Here is a 25,205-nt window from a genome sequence, read left to right as displayed (position 1 = left end):
ATGAAATGCTGTTTGATAGCATTTTCCCCACAGTAGAAATTTGTTCAAAATTGGAGTCAACCTCTCAAATCCTACCACTGCTTTATCAACTCAGTTTATATAATATTCTAAATCCTTTGTTTTTATTTCAATAATGTTCATAGCATCTTCACCAGGAGCAGATTCCATTTCAAGAAACCATGTTTTTTGTTCATTCATAAGAAACAACTCCTCATTCTTTAAAGTTTTATCATGAGATTGCACATCTTCAGGTTCCACTTCTAATTCCTATTCTCTTGCTGTTTCAACGACACCAGCAGGTACTTCCTGCACTGAAGTTTTGAACCCCTCAAAGTCATTCATGAGGGTTGAAATCAACTTCTTTTGAACTTCTGTTAACGTTTGATATGATTTGGCTCTGTGTGCCTACCCAAATTTCATGTTGAATTGTAATCCCTACGTGTCGGGGAAGGGGCCTGGCGGAAGGTGACTGGATCATGGGGGCAGACTTCTTTGTTGTTCTCCTGATAGATAAAGTTCTCATGAGATCTGATTGTTTGAAAGTGTGTAGCACTTCTGAAACTGATTTTGCAAAATAATAACTGAGGAAATTATGATAATAAGAGAAATCAGAACTAACTGACTCTATCTTGCTTCTAACCCTTAAGCTGTCCTTGTTTATTCCTGGGCATAGGCCGAACTAACTTTGGGAAGGAATTCTGTTCATGGTTTGACTCTGAAACAAAATTGATGACAGCCCTTTCCTGAAAAGACCCCCTTCTTGCCTGGGGTCCAGTCTTCCTTTGCAGGACTAACAAATTAGCTACAAGATTAGAAATTACAATTTAGGGGTCATGCAGCCTCTGACTCCAAGAGTCTGAACCTCCCCAAATTGCTCATGGGTGTAACATCACTGTTGTAAAACCTAAGATCAGTGCTTAAGATATTTTGTAGACCCTGTACTTGATGGATCAGCTGACATCACTCAGACTGGTAATCTGGCCCAATCAGTTCTGCTATTGCACCCAGAAACAGAAGACATTAAGAAAACCAGATTTCTATGGCTGGGCGCTGTGGCTCATGCCTGTAATTCCAGCACTTTGGGAGGCTGAGTTGAATGAATCATTTGAGGTCAGGAGTTCAAGACCAGCCTGGCCAACATTGTGAAACCTCATCTCTACTAACAATACAAAAAATTAGCCTGGCATGATGGCATGCACCTGTAATCCCAGCTACTCGGGAGGCTGAGACAGGAGAATTGCTTGAACCTGGGAGGTGGAGATTGCAGTGAGTCAAGATTGTGCCACTGCACTCCAGCCTGGGCGACAGAGTGGGACTCTGTCTCAAAAAAAAAAAAAAAAAAAAAAGAAAGAAAAGAAAAGAAAACCCAACTTTGAGCCCCCTCCATGATTCCATCTCCAACCTGATCAATCATCACTCCCCACTTCCCAAGCCCCTACCCACGAAATTATCTTTAAAAACTCTGATCCCTGAATGCTCCAGGAGACTGATTTGAGTAATTGTAAAACTTTGGTCTCCCACACAGCCGGCTCTGCGTGAATTACTCTTTCTGCATTGCAATTCCCCCATCTTGATAAATCAATTCTGTCTATGCAGCAGGCAAGGCGAACTCATTAAATGGTTACACTTCCTTCCTTGCCCTCTGTCTCCTGCCATCATGGTAAGACATATTGTTTTCCCTTCGCCTTCTGCCATGACTGTAAATGTCCTGAGGCTTCCCAGTCATGCTTCCTTACAGCCTGTGGAACTGTGAGCCAATTAAACCTCTTTTATTCATAAATTATCCAGTCTCAGGTAGTTCTTTATAGCAGTATGAGAATGGACTAATACAACGTTGATATTTTGACCTTCATCCATGAATTACAAATCTTCTTAATGGTATCTAGAATGGTGAATCCTTTTTAGAAGGCTTTCAATTTACTTTGCCCAGATCCATCAGAGGAATCACTATGACAGCTAAAGCCTTATGAAATGTATTTCTTAAATAATAAAACTTGAAAGTTGAGATTACTTATTGATCCATGGGCTGTAGAATTAATATTGTGTTAGCAGGTGTGAAAGCAGCATTGATTTCCTAGTATGTTTCCATCAAAGCTCTTGGGTGACCAGGTGCATTGTCAATGAGTAGTAATATTTGGAAACAAATCTTTTTCTCTGAGTAGTAGGTCTCAAATGTAGGCTTGAAATATTCAGCAAATAATGCTGTAAACAGATGTTCTGTCCTCCAGGCTTTGTTTTTCCATTTGTAGAGCACAAGCATAGTAGATTTAGCATAATTCTTAAGGGTCTTAAGATTTTTTGAATGATAAGTGAGTATTGGCTTCAATTTAAAGTCACCAGCTACATTTGGCCCTAAGAAGAGAGTCAGCCTATCCTTTGAAGCTTTGAAGCCAGGCATTGGCTTCTCTTTTGCTATGAAAGTCCTAGATGACATCTTCTGCCAGTAGAAGGCTGTTTCATTTACATTGAAAATCTGTTGTTTAGTGTAACCACCTTCATCAATGATTTTAACTACATTTTCTGGATAACTTGCTTCAGCTTTTCCATCAGCACTTGCTTCTTCATCTTGCACTTTTATGTTACAGAGACAGCTTCTTTCCTTAAACCTCGTGAACTAAATTCTGCTAGCTTCAAATTTTTTGTCTGTAGCTTCCTTACCTCTCTCAGCCTTCATAGAATTAAAGAGACTCTTAGAGCCTTTCTCTAGACTAGGCTTTAGCTTAAGGAAATGTGGCTGGTTTGGTCTTCTATCCAGACGACTAAAACTTCGTCCGTATCAGAAATAAGGTTATTTTACTGTCTTATCATTTACTTATTCACTGGAGTAGCACTTTTAATTTCCTTCAAGAACTATTCCTTTGCATTCACAATTTGGATAACTGGCACAAAAGGCATAGCTTTTGGCTTATCTCAGCTTTTGATCTGCCTTCCTCACTAAGCTTGATCATTTTTAGCTTTTGATTTAAAGTGAGAGATGTGTGACTCTTCCTTTCACTTGAACACTTACAGGCCATTGTAAGGTTATTAATTGGCCTAATTTCAATATTGTTGTGTCTCAGGGAATACGGAGGCCTGAGGAGAAGGAGAGAAAAGGGAGAATGGTTGAATAATGGAGCAGTCAGAACACACAACATTTATTGGTTAAGCTAACTGCCTTATATGTGTGCAGTTCATGGCCTTCACTAATTACAGTAGTGACATCAAAGATCACTGATCACAGATCACTGTAGCAGATATAATAATAATAATAAAGTTTGAAATATTGGGAGAATTATCAAAATGTGATGTAGAGACACAAAGTGAACCCATGCTGTTAGAAAAATAGCACTGATAGACTTGCTTAAAGTAGGGTTGCCACAACCTTCAATGTTTAAACAGCACACTATCTGGGAGGTACAATAAAGTGAAGTGCCATAAAATGGGGTATGCCCATTACCTGCTCCAGACAGTATTCAAAGATGCTAGAGATACAGCAATGAATGAAAACAGGGGAGAGGGGAGGTGAGTACTAATAATGATAAATTATAGGAAGACAGCAAATGACAGGTTGCACAGTTGGAAGTTTCCTTGAATGAGAGGAAGGGCTTTGGGAAAGTCTTGCCCCTCCAAGCCACGTGATAAAGAAGCTCCATTCTGCAACTTTCTTTCTTGCTGCCCCTCCCATGTCCACTTGAGGGGGACATGTCCTCTCCTTTCTGCTTCCTGATAAGCCTCTAGCATTATATTTTCCTCATTGTGTCGTGTGTGTGTGTGTGTGTGTGTGTGTGTGTGTATGTGTGTGTGTGCCTGAGCTGCTCTGGAATATGGTTCAGTGCCTGGCATGTAGAAGATACTCAATAAATCTTTGATGAATAAATGAATAAAACCAGAACAGGCTCTGCCCTGTAGGCTTTGCAGTCAAGAGTATGTGGACTTAGGCTATGGGTGAGGCAGAATTATAACAAGCAGCAGAAAACTCAAGAATCTGGGACAGCTAAAAGCTTCTTGTCTGCTTCCCTGCCATCAGCAGCAGGGTTTCTGCAACGCAAAGGTGGATAAAAACTTTTGTTGGCTGTTTAAAATAAAACATGAAAAGTAAACATTTTATTGTAGTTTTTAATTGTGAGGCTTTCTGCAAGAATGGGGGAGAGACAGTTCTGTTTACTCACAAATGTAAGCCTGAAACTCTGATTTCATTTACAGTGCAAGGAAAGTAGGGGGAGTGGAGAGGGTAAGTTGGGATATTAGCACAAGTGCAATTTAGTGAGTTCTTACATGCCTGGCACTTTGTTCAACTCTTTACATATGTGATTTCATTTAATCCTCATGTCAGCAGGACAGTTCTGAATGCCTTCATTTTGAATACCAGGAAACTACTCAGACTGTTTGAATAACCAGCTCCAGGACACACAGCTTTCCCATCTCAGAGCCAGGATTTGTCTGGGCCCTTCTGACTGCATTGCACCTGCTGTTGCCCTCTCTCCTTAGATTCCCTTTCTCCAAAGATGCCTCAGTCGTCTCTTCTTGTCCCTCGCGTTATTTCCTTCCACAGTTTCTCCCTTGCACAACCTTGAGCTGTGCACTGGTACTTTGCATCTTAGCTAAGCTCCGGCTCACAGATCCTGAATCAAGAGATGACATTAACAAACCTGTAGACACATGGTTGAGTTAAAAAGTCATTTTTGTCTTGTTTTTTCTTTGCTGAGCTTGGTACTTACATAGAAGACAAAAACCAAGGCAATTAACTTTCAAGAAATTACGTTGCCAAATTTTGCCCTGTGAAATAGTCAATGCATGAATCTTTTTTTGAAGATATGGCCCCCTTGGTTGACTTAAGTTAACTGAAGCTGGATCTAACTTACTGCACAGAGATCTGTCCTGATCTGTGAACAGTGCGAGCCATCAGGGTGAAGAAAAGGCCAGTCCTGTCTGAGTCTGTAACTGAGACTGAAAATTGCTTTGATGAGTTTGTGACCTGATAGGACAAAATGCCCCAGAATTTGGTAGCTCAGGTTCTTTAAAAGTTTTGACTGCAAGGTGCCTACCTCTCCTTGAATTAGCCTGTCTATATTAATAATCTCACCAACATCTTTCTTCATCTACCATCTTTGTGTTGCAAGGTAAAAAAAAATGTTTTGATAGAAGAGATGCATTTGCCCAAGTTAGGATGCCTAAAGTAGTTTCTCTTCTTGATATGCTTTCTGGCATCCTATGGAATGTAATCACCTGGAATGTGTATGAAGGTTAGCGTACCTATCTATAAAAATATGCTCAACTCTGTCATCTTATATGTGTATCCTATTCATAAAAATATTGCCAATAAGAGGATCATATATATCAAATAAGAACATGCTTTAAAATGTGTAGGGTTGAAAAGAAAAAAAGAACATTCAAGGGCAGTTGTAATTTGAAATACAGGGTTATTTTCTAGGCAAAGAGAGGAAAAAGTGATTTATTTATTTCGCAATTATTTTTTATTTGTTTTAATATTTTCCTTTCTCCATGAGGTTCTCTTCTGAGTCTTGTCCTTCCAAGATTGTACTCTGCACTCCTTTGAAAAATCCAACATGATATATTTCATGAGGAATAACCTTAGCTGGAAAATTGAGAGAGATATCGCTTGTGTACACTATTAAGCCATGACCCCTTGTAAGGTTTAAATGGAACCAAACCTTCAGTTTGGTTCAGGTCCCTGGGCCCTCAGCCAAGATTCTAGGGTCAGATGCAGTTTGGAATTTAGGATTATTTAAATTTTAGGAAAGCAACTCATTGTATACAGTAATCCGGCCATACTACTTCTTCAAAAATTATATTAATTATCACACAAAGTGGGCTAAAAGCTGTCAGTAAAAGGTTAGGTTTTGTAGCCAAATGAGTCTTGAAGAAAGCTTCCAATTTTTAATTTTCTGAGTATTTTGGATTTTGGAATTCCAAAGAAGGAATTGTGGATCTGTAGTGTATAATTAGAAGAAGGTACAGGCTCTCTAATCTCATTTTCAGGCCATCAGCTGCCCTGGCAAAAAAAAAAAAAAAGTCCTCTGGAGAAAACTCCTTGCAGAGAGACCTAAGACTCTCTCTGTCCATCACCACCCTCCTCAATTAAGCACAGTGGAAATCTGTGCAATTTGGATTCAGTCTCAGGGAAATCTCTTCCCCATCCTTTACCCTCTGTCCTGTGTTTTCTTCCTCAATTTAAAATGGTAGGAATTTTAGACAGGGGAAAGTGGAATTTGGCATTTTTATTTTTTAATTTATTGTTCTTTATTCTTCTTTTTACAAAAGTCACGTACATTTATGGAAAAATCAGATGCACCACCAACAACAAAAAGGGTTTTAAGTCACCAACCACCCAACAATAATGTCATGAGCTTGCTATATATATATGCTCTTTCTATGTATATATATAATATATATACATATGTGTGTGTGTGTATATATATATCTATATATCTATATATATCTTTCCAGATTTTTATTTTTCTAAGCATGTAGAAGAGGCATTCTTTTAGCCAAATGAATTAATACTACACAAAATTCTGTAATGGAGAACTTTTAGAAAATTAACACTTTACAGAAATGGTATGTACTTTCAGCAGGCAGTCATAAATTAAGAATTAAAAAATTTGAATCTCATTGTAAATATTTTGCAGTTGGAAATGGGGCATACTTTTTTATACTACCTTTTATTTAGGATTTGTGTTAACTTCTTGTTAATCTTCTTGAGAATATATATATGACCCCTGAGAATCCCACTGCAGAGCCTCAGGATGAGGTTATATCCCCAACATGATTGCAAGACTTTTGGCTTCTTTAAAACTTGACATACAAACTAGAGAAAGAGCAAATATTTTAAAATATTAGAGCTGGAAGGAAATGTGGAAATCCATTTGGCCCACTTGTGTAACAGACAAAGAAACTGGGAGTCGTGGGTGGCCCATTCAACTCAGCAACACTGGGTACTAATGCTTAAGTTAAAATCCTGTTTCCCTTATTGGGCAAATCACTTAACTTTTCTGAGCTTCAGTTTCATAAACTGGAGTAGAGTTAATACCAGTGCCTACTTCTTAGGGCATCATGAGGATGAAATGAGGTAACACGCTTAGAGAGCGAAGCATTGTGCATAGCCGTTAGAGAGATCCCAGGAAGTTTAGTTTTGCCTGTTAGTGTCAGACGTGGGAGTGGGACTCAGGCCTTTATACTCTGAGCCAGGGCTCTTCCCCAACATTAGTCAGGGAGGATTGGGGCAGCAGTATGTGAGGTATAGTCTTCAGAATGGTGTGGTGGCAGGAAAGGGGCAGAGACAGGGCTAGAGCAACTTGAACATACTCACCCCCTGATATAGTTTGGATGTGTGTCCCCACCAAATGTCATGCTGAAATGTGATCCTCAATGTTGCAGGTGGGGCCTGTGAGGAGGTGGTTAAGTCATAGGGGTAGATCCTTCATGAATGTCTTGGTACTGTCCTCGTGATAGTGAGTGATTTCTCACTCTGAGTTTATGCTAGATCTGGTTGTTTGAAAGAATACAGCACCTCCTCTTCTCTCTTGCTTCATCTCTCATCATGTGATTCCCCTGCTCCCCCTTCACCTTCCACCATGATGGAAATCTTCCTGGAGCCTCACCAGAAGCAGATGCTGGCACCATACTTCCTACACAGCCTGCAGAATCCTGAGCCAAACAAACCTTTTTTCCTTGTAAATTACCCACTTTCAGGTATTCCTTTATAGCAATGCAAATGGCCTAATACACCTCTTCCTTTTCTTTCTTTAAAACTATCACTGCAAAGAGTGAGCAGCTGTGCAGACCATCTTTCTCTTATTACACGAAACTTGAACTATATATAGAAGGTGAGGTTCCTCAATGATAGTCTTTCAGAACAATGGGGGTGGGCCATCCCCTAGTTCTATAGTTTGATGTTTATTCCCCCAAACTTAATGCTGAAATTCAACTACCAATTTTGAATGTGGGGCCTAATGGGAGGTGTTTGGGTCATTGGCTAAGAAAATTAGTACCAAGGATTAGGGTGTTACTATAGAGATACATGAAAATGTGGAAGTGGCTTTGGAACTGGCTAATGGGCAGAAGTTGGAAGAGTTTAGAGGGCTCAGGAAAAAGGCAGGTAGATTAGGAAAAGTTTGGAACTACTTAGAGATTGGTTAAGTAGTTGTGACCCAAACGCAAGTAGATATATAGACAGTAAAGGCCATGCTGATGAAGTCTGATGGAAATGAAGAACTTATTGGGAAATGAAGCAAAAGTCACACTTGTTACATTTAAGCAAAGAACTTGGGTGCATTATGTCCATGCCATAAAAATTTGTGGAAACCCAAACTTAAGAGTGATGACCTAGGATATCTGGTGGGAGTAATTTCTAAGTAGCAAGGCACTCAAGAAGTGGCATGCCTACTTTTGATAGCTTACAATAAGATAATGGCAGTGAAGAAATTACCTAAGGTATAGTTTTAAAAAAACAGAGAGTAAAAATTTGGAAAATTTGTAGCATTGCCATATGATAGGAAAGGAAAGAGCATTTTCAAAAGAGAAATCCATGCGTGATATGGAGCAACCACTTGCTAGAGAGATTAGTGTGACCAAAAGGGAGTCAGGTGCTAATAGTGAAAACAATGTGAAAAAGACTGTGAAGTCATTCTAGAAGTCTTCTCCCTTTTGGAATGGAAATGTTTACCTAATGCCTGTACCACCATTGTATCTTGGAAGTAAATAACTTGGTGTTTTTTACTTGTTTGTAAGTTTTTTACGGATTCATAGCTGCAAGAAACTTGCCTTGAGTCTTAGATGAAACTTTCAACTTCAGACTTTTGAGTTGATGCTGGAAAAGTTAAGACTTTTGAAAATGACTGAGAGGGATGATTGTATTTTCCACTCTCAGAAGAACATGAGTTTTGGAGGACCAGGACTGGAATGCTGTAGTTTGGATGTTCATCTCCCCACACCCCATGTTGAAGTTTGACCCCCAGTGTTGGAGGTGGGGCCTAATGGGAAGTGTTTGGATCGTAGGGAGTATCCCTTATGAATGACATGGTGCTCCTCACAGCAGTGAATGAGTTGTTGCTCACTCATTATTTTTGCTCACTCACTATTAGTTTCCACAAGAACTGGTGCTTAAAAAGAGCCTGGCACCTTTCCTCTCACCCTCTCTTGCCTCCTTTCCTGTCATGTGATCTCTGCATACACCGACTCCCTTTCACCTTCTGCCACAAGTGGAGGCAGCCTGAAGCTTTCACCAGATGCCCAATCTTCCCACCAGCAGAATCATGAGCCAAATAAACCTTTTTTTCTTTGTAAATTACCCAGCCTCTGGTATTTCTTTATAGTAATACAAATGGACTAAGACATCTAGGATGTAGGGGAATGAGATAAAGATGATTTTGGAAGGAAGTCATTGCGAATGTATGGGAACCTATCCGTAAGGTAGGCACTTCCCCTGAAAGAATAGCATTTCCACCTAGACATGGCTAATATTTTTGTAAAATTAACATGAAATGTGAAATATGTAGTCACTGTGCTTGGCAGTAATGTGTAGATTTCCTCAATATTATGTGAACATTGGAGTTTAATATCAGCTTGCTACTTGAAAGATGCAGAAAACACAATAAAATTTAGCTTAAAACTGATGACTGAAGAAACAAAGACATAGAACATAAACATAGATGTGTCTGGGTGGAGGGAATATGAACAGCCCTTGTGTGGCTTTAAATACACATGCACAAACACAAATGCAAGTATACACACACACAAATGTGAGTATGTGTACACACATGCACACAAGCAATAGCATCTTTTAAATTTCCTGGTGATCTGACAGATTAGAGAATTGGTGGTACACTCCTAATGTATGATTTGCTAACCATGTGATCAATTTTATTTGCCAAGTATCTTTTAATTATAAGATCCATCATCTCATTTTTATTTTTTTTTTTAATGTGAGTGCCACAAAAAAGGAGCTGGGTTTGTAACAACCAGATCCTGTCTTCTAATTATATTTACTATTAGATTTCAGGAAATTTTAAATATTCTCTGAGTTTGGAGAATTCAAAACACTCAAGCCTCTTGGAAGATTGTGATCTATAACCTTAATTTACTTAAAAGAAATTTCTAATAAGGTCCAATAATTTGTAGCTTGATACTAATTTTTATGCAATGTTGAGATGGCCATTCATCCTTTCCCCAGGGAAGTTCTAGGGGGAAAGGTGCCAGGCTAAATCACAAATGAAATTAGTTTGCAGGCTAGAATGACATTTCTTTTTTTTTTTTTTAAGCCACACTATTACTCTTCATTTCATTAGCTATTGTTTGGAATAGCATGCTTGATAATCTCTTGGGGGAGGAGAAAAGAATTTGGAGTTTAAATATAGTTTGGGATCAGTAAAAAGTAGAACATTACTCAATAAAAGGAGGAAAAGGATCCCAAGACTCTTCTTCTGTTTATTAAAGAATTGAGGAGAAGCTGTAAGCATAGGAAAGAAGAGAAAGACTGAGTTTTTTCTTATCTGGTTTTTAAAAATGCCATCCATGTTTAAACAGTTAAATGTATCTTATATCCTTTTCAGGAATTAATCCATTAGGGCCTTCAGAAATTCTCTTCTTGGGTGTGTTTTCTTGACATATTTGGAATGAGTGCTCGTGCAAATGGAGCATTTATAAGAAAACCTCAAACTGGAGATAACAAAACCAAAAATACAAACCATGCAGCATTAACAGTGTTTCAAACTTCCATGAATCAAGTCTAAAATGAATATAGGAATATATTTACTTTCCTCTTTGCAAGAATGAATAGGCAGGCAAACCCACTTCCTCCTCTACTGGGAGGGGAAGCAAGTCCATTAAATCATATTTTAGGTCCTTTTAAAAGGGTGCTTGGAACCTATACCCAGGCTACGAGTGCCACTGTGCTCTTGCTTTAAATGCCCCAATGTGTTTTCGTGTGCTGGGTTCATCCCAGCCTTTCGCAGACGTGCACACACATCTAATCCGGCAGTACAAAGCTGCCGGAGCCCTACCCCCAGGAGGCTCTGAGCTCCTGGCAGAATCTCAGCTTTTCTGAATAAGATGGAAATTTATTAGGAGGAAATTATTCTGGTGTCTTCAGAAATACAACATTCCTGATAAAAATCTTGCTCCTGACAGCAGACTAACAAGATACATTTGTTAGTGGTTTCTGTTCCTGGGAATCAGCAGTGAATGCCCTGCCCTTTTATTGTATAGTTTGAGGGAGATGCATGCAGTGACAAGCATGATTTAAGTTCTGCATTTTACAAACATTGAAATTGTGAAATATTGCCATGTACTCTGCTGAATGTATGCTACGTGCCATAGCCCTGCAGAGGGAAGGAGTGGTGACGCCTGGCACATAGTAGGTGAACAGTAAATTATTGGTCTTTTAAATTTTCATAGTAAATACAGTGCTTGCCTTCAGAAAGCTCATTGCCTGACAGAAAAACAGATCACTTCAGATACTGGTAATTCACTGATGGGGGCTTTGTACGGCCAGATATATAGTTTACTCTCAAGAAAGCCTCTTAGAAAGCTTAGCTCTTATTTATTTCAGAAACTATTGTTACAAGCTTTCTTTTCTGATTTCCTATTTAGTTATACATTAGAAGCAGCAATTAAGAAAAGCTAGAGCTTGCTAAAAGCAGTCGTAAAAGCAGGGACACAGAGGTATACCACTCTGTGAGGGTAAGAAGCTTTGTTCTCTTATACCAGAGAGCAAAGAAGGAGGCAGAAAAATTAGAATAATCTAACCAAAGAATTCAGATACCATAGAAGTTTCGGGGTAATTTGAAATAGAAGTCTACAGAGGTATATTACATCAAATATGTTAAGGACATTTGAATACACAGGTCCTATTTTATATAGTCACATTTATGACTCTTAATTGCAAAAAACAAAACAAAAAAAAAACAAGGCTCAAATGTGTTCAGAATGGCCTATTTAATAAAAGAATAAGGAAATATTTGATTCTTTTAAGAAAAATTTAAAAATGATCAAATATTCAAGTGTTGGCACTTTAAAAGGATATTTCAATATTTGGACAATTTATGGATATGCTTTTCCCATTAGCCACATTACCAGGTAAATTAGATTTCACCGTGTTTGAGAGAAAAGTAGATCATTGTCGTAAGCAGAGTTTAGTATATTGTATAATTGTAAAGAAGAAAAAGATGTGGATTGTATTTTGTACTAATTATAGTTAGCAGAACCCTCTACATATTTTGAGTTAAGATGCAAACATATTATTGAATATTTAGGATTATATATTAGTTTCCTGTTACTGCTGTAACACATTAACACAAACTTGGGTGGCTTAACACAGCACAAATGTATCGCCTTCCATTGCTGGAAGTCAGAAGTCTGAAATCAGTTTCACTGGACAAAAGTCAAGATGTTGGCAGGGTTTGTTCCTTCTGGAGCCTTTGAGGGAAGAATTTGTTTCCTTGCCTTTTTCAGCTTCTAGAGGCTGCCTGCATTCCTTGGCTCATGGCCCCTTCCTGCATCTTCAAAGCCAGCAGCATAGCATCTTCAAATCTCTCTCCATCTCTCCCATGACTTCCATTGTCCCATCATCTTTTCCTGTTCTGTAGTCAACCCCTCTGAGTCTCTCTTATGAGGACACTTGTGATAACATTTATGGCCCACCCAGATAATCCAGGACAACCTCCTCATCTCAAGAGCCTCAATTTCATTACATCTGCAAAGTGGCTCTGCCATATAAGAAAATATTCACAGGGTCCGGGGATTAGGACATGGACATCTATGATAGCTCAGAGCATAAATAAGTAACTGTGGGCAGGGAAAACACTTCATTCCCATCTGACCTCATGTCTAATATTACTCTGATCTTACTCTGCCCATTATCTCATTTTTTCTGTCTGTGCTTTTAAGGTGGAGAAATGACTCAGTTTGAGTGAGGAGTGTGAAAGAAGAAAGATGCATCCTTGTCTCAGTCCCTCCCACACCTTCAAGGCTGTGTCCCAGGTTGCAGGTGGGGGAAGCTGGAAGCCACTTGCCTGTGGATGTTCTCTAATAGGACTTCATTTTGTCATTTAGGGCTCTGTTTGCATTACTATTTTGTCATATTTCACCATTTGTTTAGGTCTCAGGTAAAGAAGAGGGGCACTTTTTCAGGAGATCTCCAATAGTATTATATGCTTATTAGTAAAATTAAAATAACAGACGTTTTATAAAGTAGACCTCATAATCTTTCCCTTTAAAGTTAACTACTGTGAATCTCATTACTGGGTATATACCCAAAGGAATATAAATCGTTCTGTTATAAAGATACATGCATGCCTATGTTCATTGCAGCGCTATTCACAATAGCAAAGACATGGAATCAACCTAAATGTTCATCAATGATAAATCAGATAAAGAAAATGTGGTGCATATACACCACGGAATACTATGCAGCCATGAAAAGGAATGAGATCATGTCCTTTGCAGGGACATGGAGTTGGAAGTCATTAACATCAGCAAACTAACACAGGAACAGAAGACCAAACACCACATGTTTTTACCATGGTGTTTTTACTACTCTATTATTATTATTATTATTATTATTATTATTATTATTATTATTATTATTATTTTGAGGCTGAGTCTCGCTCTGTCACCCAGGCTGGAGTGCAGTGGCATGGTCTTGGCTCATTGCAACCTCCGCCTCGCGGGTTCAAGTGATATTTGTGCCTCAGCCTCCTGAATAGCTGGGATTACAGGTATGTGCCACCACGCCTGGCTAATTTTTGTATTTTTAGTAGAGACGGGGTTTCACCATGTTGGCCAGGCTGGTCTTGAACTCCTGGCCTCAGGTGATCTGTTTGCCTCGATCTCCTGACCTCGTGATCTGCCTGCATCGGCCTCCCAAAGTGCTGGGATTACAGACGTGAGCCACAGTGCCCAGCCTACTCTGTTATTTTAAGTCTTATTTTCACCAGGTGTGGTGGCTCACGCCTGTAATCCCAGCACTTTGGGAGGCCGAGGCGGGTGGATCACGAGGTCAGGAGATCGAGACCATCCTGGCTAACACAGTGAAACCCTGTCTCTATTAAAAATACAAAAAATTAGCTGGGTGTGGTGGTGGGCGCCTGTAGTCCCAGCTGCTCGGGAGGCTGAGGCAGGAGAATGGCGTGAACCTGGGAGGTGGAGCTTGCAGTGAGCTGAGATTGTGCCTCTGCACTCCAGCCTGGGTGACAGAGCGAGACTCTGTCTCAACAAAACAAACAAACAAACAAAAAGTCTTATTTTCAGTTCTCCAGCCACGCCAAATGTCACATGCTGAACTGTGCTTCCCAAAATACATATGCTGAATTCCTAAGCCCCAGAACCTCAGAATGTGATCTTATTTGGAAATAGGGTCATTGCAGACATAATTAAGATGAGGTCATACCAGAGGAGTGAACCTCTAATCCAGTATTACTGGTGTCCTTATAGAAAAGGGAAATTTGGAGTCAGACATGCAGACAGCGAGAATGCCATGTGAAGATGAAGGCAGAAATTACGTGATGCATCTGCAAGCCAATGAATGCCCAAAATTGCCAGCAAACCACAAGAAACTAGGGGAGAGGCATCAAAGAGATTCTTCTTCACAGCTCTCAGAAAGAACCAATCTTGCCCACACCTTGATCTTGAACTTCTAGCCTCCACAACTATAAGACAATAAATTTGTAAGGCACCCACTTTGCGGTACTTTGCTATGGGAGTCCTATCAAAATAATATACCAGGTTACTCAGAAACTCCTCATTATATCTTGTACCTTTCCTTTTTCTAGTTTTTATTTCTGCTTTCCCCTCTCCTCAGAACACCTTCCCTTCCTTCAGTTCCCCATCTAAGGAAATGCTACCCATCCCCCAATGGTCTACCTGCCTTAACATTCCATAGCCAGCTTTATATTTTCAAAGTAAATGCAATAGCAGTGATGCCTGGTAGTCTTGCTTTTAATGACAATGTGGTCATTGATTGGAAGGATATGTGATTAGTAGTTTGGCAGTTGCAGAAGTTGTCTGAGGCCAACACCAAAGCACACTTATGGCCCTTTCAGGAATAAGCCCACTGTGCCGCTATCTGTCCCAGGCTCACACTGTCCACTGGCCCTGGAAAAGCATGTAGGAGTCTGCCAGGTTGGACATGACAGAAGGAGATTCCAGCTGCCATAGGTGACTTCCAAATCAATTCTTTCCATAGCTGACTTGAGTGGCACTTTGGGGCATAGCTGCTCAGCTTAAGCAAGTTGGCCCTCAGCCCCAGCAGACCCACTGTGCAGCTGGAAAAGGGGGTGCACATTTGCTTCTGCCCTTCATGGATAATTTTAAAGGAAATATCATAGGTTCACTGAATCATAAGGACATTTTACATAAACAGTTTCTAGAAATGATCTGAATTATACCCTCTCCTCTGTTCTTCGAGGCAGCCACAAAAGGTTTTTTGCTGGTCTTAAGTCAAACACCACAATCCAGAGGACCCACCATTCCCTAGGTATGAGCGGTCTCTGAGTGGTCTCCCTACTGCTGACCTCTGTGGGCCTGCTTGTGCTTCTCTGTGCCTGAGTCTTAGAGCCCCCTCTACATCCGTGCAGGGTGTACGTCCACCCCCAGACTGTATAGTATAATGTGCCCAGTGATTTATGGGGTCAGACAGCCTGTGTTTGCCTCAGTTTCTTTCTCGGCTGCTCTGCCTAGGAGCTGGGTGACTCTGCATCCACTAATCAGTCCCTTTCTGCCTCCATTTTCTCATTTGTAAAAGATAATAGGACCTAATTCATGAGCCCGTTCTAAGAATTAAGTCAGATAATATGTGCAAACCATTCAGACGATTACCTAGTTCATGAAATAAAATTGTAGCTGTTATTGTTTTTTTATTTTCTATTACCCATAAACTACTTCATAAGATTGGAAGAAATCGAGTAAGATCATATATGTAAAACAGTGCAGGGTCTGATACACATTATGATAACTGTCATCATTATGTAAAATGATTTGAAGACTGTATATCTTTTTAAGTTTATTTTTATATATAAATTACATATAATGTATGTATACTCATATAAATTATTAAAATCTCAATATAATTTGAATGAAATGGTTTGACTGTATATAAGTGATTTATATATAAATTATTTGGAGACTATATATATTTTTTAATATTTATCTACTAATTTTTTCAGTCAGCCTTTATTGAGCACCTATTATGTGCTAGGTTTATATTTGTAGTATACAGTTTTTCCAGCGTAGTAGATTGACCACTGGGTTTCTCAATCTTTCCAATCATGATTAGTGCTTTTTTCTCTGATCTCTCCTTGTACCTCAATTTCTTGCGTTATATGTGGTTTTATGATCTTCCTTTATGCATCAGAGTAACTCTGAGTAGATCGTAAACTTCTTGAAGGCATGTGAATACATTCTCCTATCCTATCCTAAGCAGCTCCACAAAGCCTAGGTCAGTGATCTACTCATGGTAGGGGCTCAGTAAAAGTGTTTTGGATGGAACTAAAGATTTGGTATCAGAGTCTGTCATCAGCCATGTGATTTCTTGAAAGCCACTTCACTGTCACATGTCTCAGTTTCCTCATCTCTGAAACAGATGGTTCAGATAGAGGAGAGATGGGCAAAAGGTGTCATTTGTTCTGCCAAAGCTGATGAATATGTAGTGGCTTCTTGGAGTAGAGGATGCAACTGAGCTATGGACTGGGAAAGAAAAAGGCCATTACCACCCATCAGTAGCTGCCATGGTGAAAGCAGAGGGAAGGGCCAGGGCAACTCTAAGGTGCTGTCTAGAGAGACAATTCTACATTTTTATGTGCTTTGCTTATTAATCACTGTATCCTTTCCCTTTTATTTGACACATACTGAGCATACAGCATTATTCAAATTTTGAAGGAGCTTTTTTTTTCATCCTTAGTATTCTAAAACTCAAAGGGATTTATAGCCTGTAGAAACTTGTCCATTTAAAACCAGTGACACCAGATGGTCCCCAACAAATATATAATTACTTCTGACTTGAGCTAACAATCCAAGCAATGAACTCCTGAAGAGGTAATTGGGAGACATTTGTGTTTTTGACAATTTTGAAAATGTCTTTTATTTTTTAGCAAATAAATAACTGTGGTATTTTCAGGAATATACTTTTATTGTAGGTTCTTTTAAAATGCTCATGATCTAAAAGAAGAATATTAAAAAACACCCATCATTCTACTGCCTCAAGATATTTGCTATTAAAACTTCACGCTGCCGTTTCAGATTTTTTCCTGTTGTTACATGTTGCGTATATATAAGTATATATATTTTAAACTAAAGGATAATTATACCATTCTTTCTGTTTTATTATCTTTATGCCATCAATTTATAATGAACATCATTTTATCTTTATGTCAATAAACATACATATATTAAATTATTTTAAACTTAAATTATTTCATGGTATTATGTTGGGACTTTGGGAGGACCCTCCAAATAGCAACCATATTTCTTACCTGAGTTCTGAATTATTTGAGAAATGAATATCACCTTCATTCCTGATGATGAAGGTGCAGCAGCTATTAGCTGAAGACTGGTAGACTGACTGATACTGAACCCCAGAATTAGAGAGAATTCCCTCCCCAGCCCCAGGCAGCACTGAACAGGCAATTGTGGTTCCCGTAGAGAACAAGAACCTCTGCAAGCATCTCATTCCCAAGACATGGGAGGGAGGGACTGGCTAAGCACATCCAGTTGATTGTTCCCAAACTCATCAATGAGAAAAGTCACCCCTGATTTTCTGTGGAAGAGTAAGAAAGGGGATAGAGAGGAAGAGAGGTTACTCCAGGGGAGCTCCCTCCATATCAAAGGAAACATCAGAAATACAGAAGCTCCCCCCCAAGGTATGCATATGCCGTAATTTATACAACCAGCCCTTATGAGACATTTGGCTTGTTTCCAATCATTCCATTATATCACACATTATTTTATCTGGGCATGATTATTGTCCCCCATAGATACAAAAGGGATGCTCAGTGTTGTCTGGAATCGTGTGGTTAGTGTTGGACATACACTTTGAATTCAAGTTCTCCCGACTCTAAAGCTCAATATCCCATCCCTCCAAGGTGAATGAGAGGTTACCTTGACCAGGGCTTCAGGCAGCTATGGGAAAAGGCTTGATGGCTAAGGTGGGATTTACTGAGTCTTAACTATGGATATAGAACAACTAGGAAACTACCCAAGGATCTAAAACAAATGTGTAATGGTCTGATGCAGACAAGGTGTAAATGGGGCAAGTGAATGATCCCAGCAGGATGGAGTGAGGTAGGGCAAGATTCCAGGAAGAGGAGACTTTCTGTGCTGCCAGCCAGCCTGTAAGCACTGAAGACTGCCCCTGAACTATCTCTCTAAAGGACTGACCTGCTTCAGTTCAACTGACAGTGGCCACGCCTTATCTCCACTTTCTGTAAGATGTCAAGAGAAATTACAGACACGTGTCTGCAGAGCCCAAGTCCCTGAGGCTTTTTTATTGGAAACTTTGTCATAGAGAAAGCAGCACCCAAGTGTCAGTGATGAGACTCAACTCAGATGGCAGGGCTTGGCAGCCTTCCTCATAGACTGCCAGTTTGATCTGAAGATGGATGTTTCATTGACAGCAGGCACTTCTGGTGTGTCAAATCCCACACTAACAGATCGCTCTCGTTTTCTAGTTTCCAGCCTAATGGTCTGCAGTGTGTAAGTAATTTTTCCCACCCTTCTTCATGTCTCAAAGCCCTGCTGTTTGCTCTAAGGTGAGATATAGTCACAATCATGCTTTTATGTCAAATGTATGATGTGCTTTATTTAGTTGGGATCTGCTAAGATGCTGTAGGTAATTCTTTGCCTGAGCATCCCTTGGCTGGACTGTGTTGTAACAAGTCTTGATTGAATACTGGTGGTTTGATTCAGGGAGAAAAGCAAAACTACCCCAATAGATAAAGGAAGCAGATGGGTATGCAAAGGCAGGGGGCAGCTCTGGTTCAGAAATGAGCTTAAGGAGAACACAAGGAGAAATGGACCAGAACCTCAGGAGTGCAAATGACAGGGGACTCATTCATTCCTCGTTGATTCCTTCTAGCCTGCAGGTAGTAGGTGCTTAGTGTATGTGAGGCTCCGTGTTAAGAACTGTTTCATGTAATGTGCCTGAATGATACAAAAAAGAATAAAACGAATTCCTTGTTCTCAGAGGCTTATGTATAAGATGTACATACAGCTATAAAATGAAACAGTATGATGCATGTGTAATGCAACAGCTTGTTGGGACATTTTTGGTTTTGTTTAATTTTGTTTTTGTTTTTCTTGAGACAGGGTCTCACTGTCTCCCAGGCTGGAGTGCAGTGGCGAGATCACTGCTGTCTGCAGTCTTGACCTTATGGGCTCAAGTGATTCTCCCACCTAAGCCTCTCAAGTAGCTGGGACTACAGGCATGCACCACCATGCATGCCTGGCTAATTTTTCTGTATTTCTGGTAGAGATGGGGGTTTTGCCATGTTGTCCAGGCTGGTCTTGAACTCCTGGACTCAAGTGATCGCCTGCCTTGGCCTCCCAAAGTGCTGGGATTACAGATGAACGTGCCTGACTGAGATGTTCATTTGTGTCTTGTCTTCACTCTTTTTACCACCTGTCTCAGAGAGTTGCTTGAACCTCCCATTCTTTCTTGCCCTGGGGAAAGGTTCTGTTGAAGAGAGCAAGGTAGTGAAGCAGCATGCAGGGTATGTAATGGCCAACACTGCCTTAGATTATGGGTGTCACAGAGAATGAGATTAAGCCTAGTGAACTTGTTAAATGAACTTATGGATATATATTTTCAGTTTTAATAATATTTATTGAGCATAACCTTCAAGTTGGGCATTTCATTTCTGTAATTTTATTGTAGTTGTAGTAGTAGTTGTTACTGTTGCCCTTCTTAAAGAGATGGGTAAACTGAGGCCTGGAGCGTTTTAAAAACTTTTTCCTATTCTCACTGCTGGTTAATAACAGAGATAGAATTTGAGTCCATGCTTGTCTCCATTTCAGTCACTTTCCGTGGATAAAAGTTTTGGATGTTGGAACTGCAAGCAGTTCCTTGCATTTCATCAAGAATCGGTCACACTATTGTTCTAAGTATGCAGACGCTATAACCTATGGACTTGAGAACTGAGCAAAAGGAAAAAAGACTGGTTGGTATAGCCAAAAGAAGGTGACTGATTGCTTTAAAAAAAGTATTTAGTTAGCCAGGCACAATGGCTCATGCCTGGAATCCCAGCACTTTGGGAGGCTGAGGCAGGAGGATCACTTGAGGCCAGGAGTTCAAGACTAGCCTGGCCAACATGGTGAAAACCCATCTCTACTAATAATGCAAAAATTAGCCAGGCATGGTGGTACACACCTGTAATCTCAGCTACTTGGGAGGCTGAGGCATGAGAATCCCTTGAACCCGGGAGGCAGAGGTTGCAGTGAGCCGAGATCATGCTACGGTACCCCAGCCTGGGCAACAGAGCAAGACTCTGTCTCAAAAAACAAAACAAAACAAATCAAAACAAAAAACATTGAGGTAGTTAGTTATTTTGATATGGCGGTCTCGTTATGTTGCCCAGGCTGGTCTCGAACTCCTGGTCTCAAATGATCCTCCCTCCTCAGCCTCCCTAGCAGCTAAGATTACAGGCATGAGCTTCTGCTCACACTGATCCACTGATCTTGAGTTTGATCTCACCTCCATCTTTAACTCTTCTGTAATTTTGAACCAGTTATTTCTCCCTTCGTGTTTCACTCTTCTCATTTACAAAATGAGAATTTTGATCTGACAGACCCTCTGATCTCTGCCCCTTGGAAAGTGCATTTAAAAGGGGGTTCAGATCAATTATGCAAGAAGCAAGAAGAATTGCAGTTCTTGAATGTAGACTTCAGAAGAATGAGGGAGCGAAAGACTTCACTTTTAGAAAAGACATATTACTTTGAGAATATATTTGCTGTCTTATCTATCTTCAGAGGCTGGTACCTAGAGCAGTCCAACACATAGTAAGCTCTCAATAAATACTTACTGGCTGCATATGATTTGCATTGCAGGAGCTAAAACTTGAGTCCCATATTAAAGGAGAATGTGGTTGATATTAAAGTTAAATATAGAAATAAGACATGGAAAGAAACAGAAATCTCTGATTCTGATTTTTAAAATTAGGTAAAAATTTATCCTTTTGATTACTTAAATGATTGTTTCCTAAAGTATATTTTATGATATGCTAGTCTTCATGCTCTTATGCGATAAAAGGGTTTTACGATCAAATAAGTTTAGCAAATATCCATTCGTGCCATCCCTCTCCTTAGGGATTCAGTAAACATGTTAGCATATCAAAGGCCCTGAAAAGTCCTGCAAAAAGTAAATCTATTTAACTTCATCTAAGGTTTCCCACCATCGCCCATTCTTTTAAAACAAATAATGTTTATTAACATCTATGGAGTAAACTTCGAGAAGCACTGAATTAGATACAACTATTCTTGAGAAAGAAAAATGTATTAAATAACTCCCAAAGGTCCTGTTTATTGTTATAATAATATTTATATGTTATGATATAAATGTGAGACTGCCCTTGGCCTCTTAAATACTTGTAGAAAAATCTGTGATTCTAATTTATTTTATTTTGATCAGAATTTTAAAAGCAATATTTGGAATTTTATTTTTAGGTTCAAAAATTTGTTTAGTGCTTTTTTACAGTCATTTTCTGCTTTTCATCTGGCTCTTTATAATCTAGGGGACCTCTAGTTGCTTTCAAAGATACATTGCTCTTTTTCTCTGGAAAAATAATATTACACCATGTTGAAGAGGATTTAAATCCATATATTTTGGGGAGTGTCTACTTTTTAAGGAGGGTGGTCTTTTGAGCTGAGGAAAATGGGTTCCTCCACGCTGATATGTATGAGAAATCTAAAAGGCACTGTGTGACTGGCTGTTGCCAAGAAAGCAAGCATAGTAATGAGGAGTTCCAATCAAGGAACCTCTTAGAGGCAGTGAGGTGCCATGAAATGAGCAGTAGCCTTGGAACCAGAGACCTGGGCTTGCCTGCTATGTTTGCCCCTTGTTTGCTATGGGACCTAGGACAAGTTACTTCATCTCATCTTAGGGTTAATGTAAGGTCCAAATCATTTAATGCATGTAGTAATATTCTATAAACTAAAATATTACCTAAATATTATAATGAGCATCATTACATTCATCTAGAACAGGGACGTCCAATCTTTTGGCTTACCTGGGCCACATTGGAAGAAGAATTGTTTTGGGCCACACATAAAGTACACTAACACTAATGATCGCTCACGAGCTAAAAAAATTGCAAAAAAATCTCATAATGTTTTAAGAAAGTCTATAAATTTGTGTTGGACCACATTGAAAGCTGTCCTGGGCCTCATGGCTGCAAGTTGGGCAAGTTTGAGCTAGAGGGACATATAGAAGATGAGGCTCTTTCATGTGTAATTTCTTTTTCTTTTTTTTTTTTTTGAGATGGAGTCTCACTCTGTCACCAGGCTGGGGTGTAGTGGCACGATCTCGGCTCACTGCAACCTCCGCCTCCCAGGTTCAAGCGATTCTCCTGCCTCAGCCTCTCGAGTAGCTGGAATTACAGGGGCCCACCACCACACTTGGCTAATTTTTCGTATTTTTAGTAGAGATGGGGTTTCACCATGTTGGCCAGGATGGTCTCAATCTCTTGACCTTGTGATCCACCTGCCTTGGCCTCCCAAAGTGCTAGGATTACAGGCATGAGCCCTCTGCGCCGGGCCTCACATGTAATTTCTAAACATTCAGAACGTAAGGCTTATGATTCCAAATTTCATGCTTTTTCAAACCTACTGAAACATTCACCTCCGCCTCATCTCAAGTTTTGCTTCTTAGTGTTTACTGTGGAAGCTCTACCATCTAGAAATCCAATCCCCAGTTCTCAAATTCTACCCTGACAGCTGTTCCTCAAGGCTTTCAAAGCTTCAAAAGATGGTGTCTCCAGCAGCAGGTTTAAAACTCCATGTCATCTGTTCCATGAAATCTGGACTTCTCCCACGTTACTTCTCCCACTTAAAAGTGAATTGAACCATTATTCACCTACTATTCATATTTCACCTACTATTTTCTCATGTCTGCTTTTTGGATAATATCTTTTATTCTTCCATATCCTTCACCATTCCCAGTGAATCAGTAAATTAGTAATAATCTCCTGAGTTTACTTATTTAATGCCAGCCTTTTGTAGGTTGAATTTTGCCCCACTAAAAAGATAAGTTTAGGTCCTAAACCCCAGTACCTATGAATGTGACCTTATTTGGAAAAAGGGTCTTTACAGATGCAATCAAGTTAAAATCATACTGGAGTAGGGTTGACCCTAATTCAATGACTGGTATTCTTATTTAAAAAAAAAAAGCGGGGGGGAAATTTGGACACAGAGAAAAAGACATACAGGAAGAAGGTGCAGATTGCCGCAATCATGAAAAACTAGCAAGAAGTGAGGAAGGATCCTTCCCTAAAGCATTCAGAGAGAGCTCAAACCCCGCAAAACCTTGACTTGGAATCCTAGACTCCAAAGCTATAAGAGAATCTATTTCTGTTGTTTGAAGCCACCAACTTTGAATACCTAGTTATGGCAGCCCTAGGAATCTAATACACATACTCACTGTCATTTTCCTGGTTCTTGCAGGGATGACTGGCTGTAAATGCTGCCTGTGAGATCATTCTGCTCCCGCCTTCCCCGTTAAATTCCATTTTGCACGTGGCAGACTGAGTGATCTCAACTAAAATTCACTCAGATCGAGTTACTTTCCTGATTCATTGCTCTTAGGATAAAGTCTCCATTTTTCTTAACATAGCTTCTCATCTTCTCTTTCTAACTATCCCTTTCTTCTTCTTTTTTTTTTTTTTTTTTTTTTTTTTTTTTTGAGACGGAGTCTCGCTGTTTCACCCAGGCTGGAGTGCAGTGGCGCTATCTCGGCTCACCGTAATCTCCGCCTCCCAGGTTCAAGCAATTCTCCTGCTTCAGCCTCCCGAGTAGCTGGGACTACAGGCGCCCGCCACTACGCCTGGCTAATTTTTTGTTTTTTTAGTAGAGATGGGGTTTCGCCGTGTTAGCCAGGATGGTCTCAATCTCCTGACCTCATGATCCACCCCCCTCGGCCTCCCAAAGTACTAGGGTTACAGGCATGAGCCACCACGCCGGGCCCCCTTTCTTCTAACTTAGCTTACCCTCAGTTCTCAGCTTTCATGACATTTCCACTTCCCTGTATTTCTTCATCAGACAAGAAACTCCATGAGGAAAAGTCCTGTGTCTATCTTCATCACTGTGATTTCCTTTGACATGGTACTGTGCTGAGCATGTCAGATATATGAACATTGGTTTCAGTAATTCATAAGTTATCCCTTGAGTATAGATACAGAGACTGAGGCTCAGAGTTTACATGAAATGCAGATAAAGGCTGTGGACTTGCTAGCATTATTGCTATCCATAGCCTGTTTTTATTGCCAAAACCGAACTATCTTTGCAACAACTCTTTGACGTGGGATCTTTTAGTATCCTCCTTTCCAGAAGAAGCAACTTAGACACAAAGTGGGAGAGACTTGCCTGAGGTCATACTCCTCGTTAGTGGTAGAGCTGGAGATTGAGCCCACGCAGCCTGACTTCAGATGTCACAGTTTCAGCATAGCTCCATTTTCCCTGGATAGTTTGTGTCACATATTCAGACCTGGTTTGGGGGCCAGGTATCAGAAAGTCATGCATGTTTATTTTTGTTTCTGAGTATAAAGTCCCTATGCACTGTAAAGAAATTGGCATTGCTCACATACCTTCTGCACAGTGCTTTACTGGAGCCTAGATGACAAAGTTCAAATCTGACTTCATCTTCATTCAACATCATTTAGTGAGCACCTTTTATGCATCAGGTTCTATGGTAGACAGTAGGCATGCAGAGAAGATCAAACCAGGTCTTGGACTTAGGAGCTCACATTCTGATAAGGGAACGAGTCAAGCAAATGAAAATATTATAGTTCAATGTAATTGATACACTCATGGATTTATTTCCAAGGTAAAGAGCTGGTCCTGGGAGGGCTGGACTCATTTGCTTTGGGAAAAGGGAGCCACAAGAAAAACTTCTGGCTGTTGAGCAGGAAAAGATGATGAAATAGTCCAGTGTTTTTCTTTTTTGTTTTATTATTTAATTCTAAGCAGTTTAGTAATGTCAAACAAAACAAAGAGGGCAGAGTACAAGC

Source organism: Gorilla gorilla, chromosome 3, assembly GCF_029281585.2.
Source record: "Gorilla gorilla gorilla isolate KB3781 chromosome 3, NHGRI_mGorGor1-v2.1_pri, whole genome shotgun sequence".
Classification (NCBI taxonomy): Eukaryota; Metazoa; Chordata; class Mammalia; order Primates; family Hominidae; genus Gorilla; species Gorilla gorilla.
The sequence above is the reverse complement of the archived record's forward strand: the minus strand, read 5'-3'. Positions refer to the sequence as shown.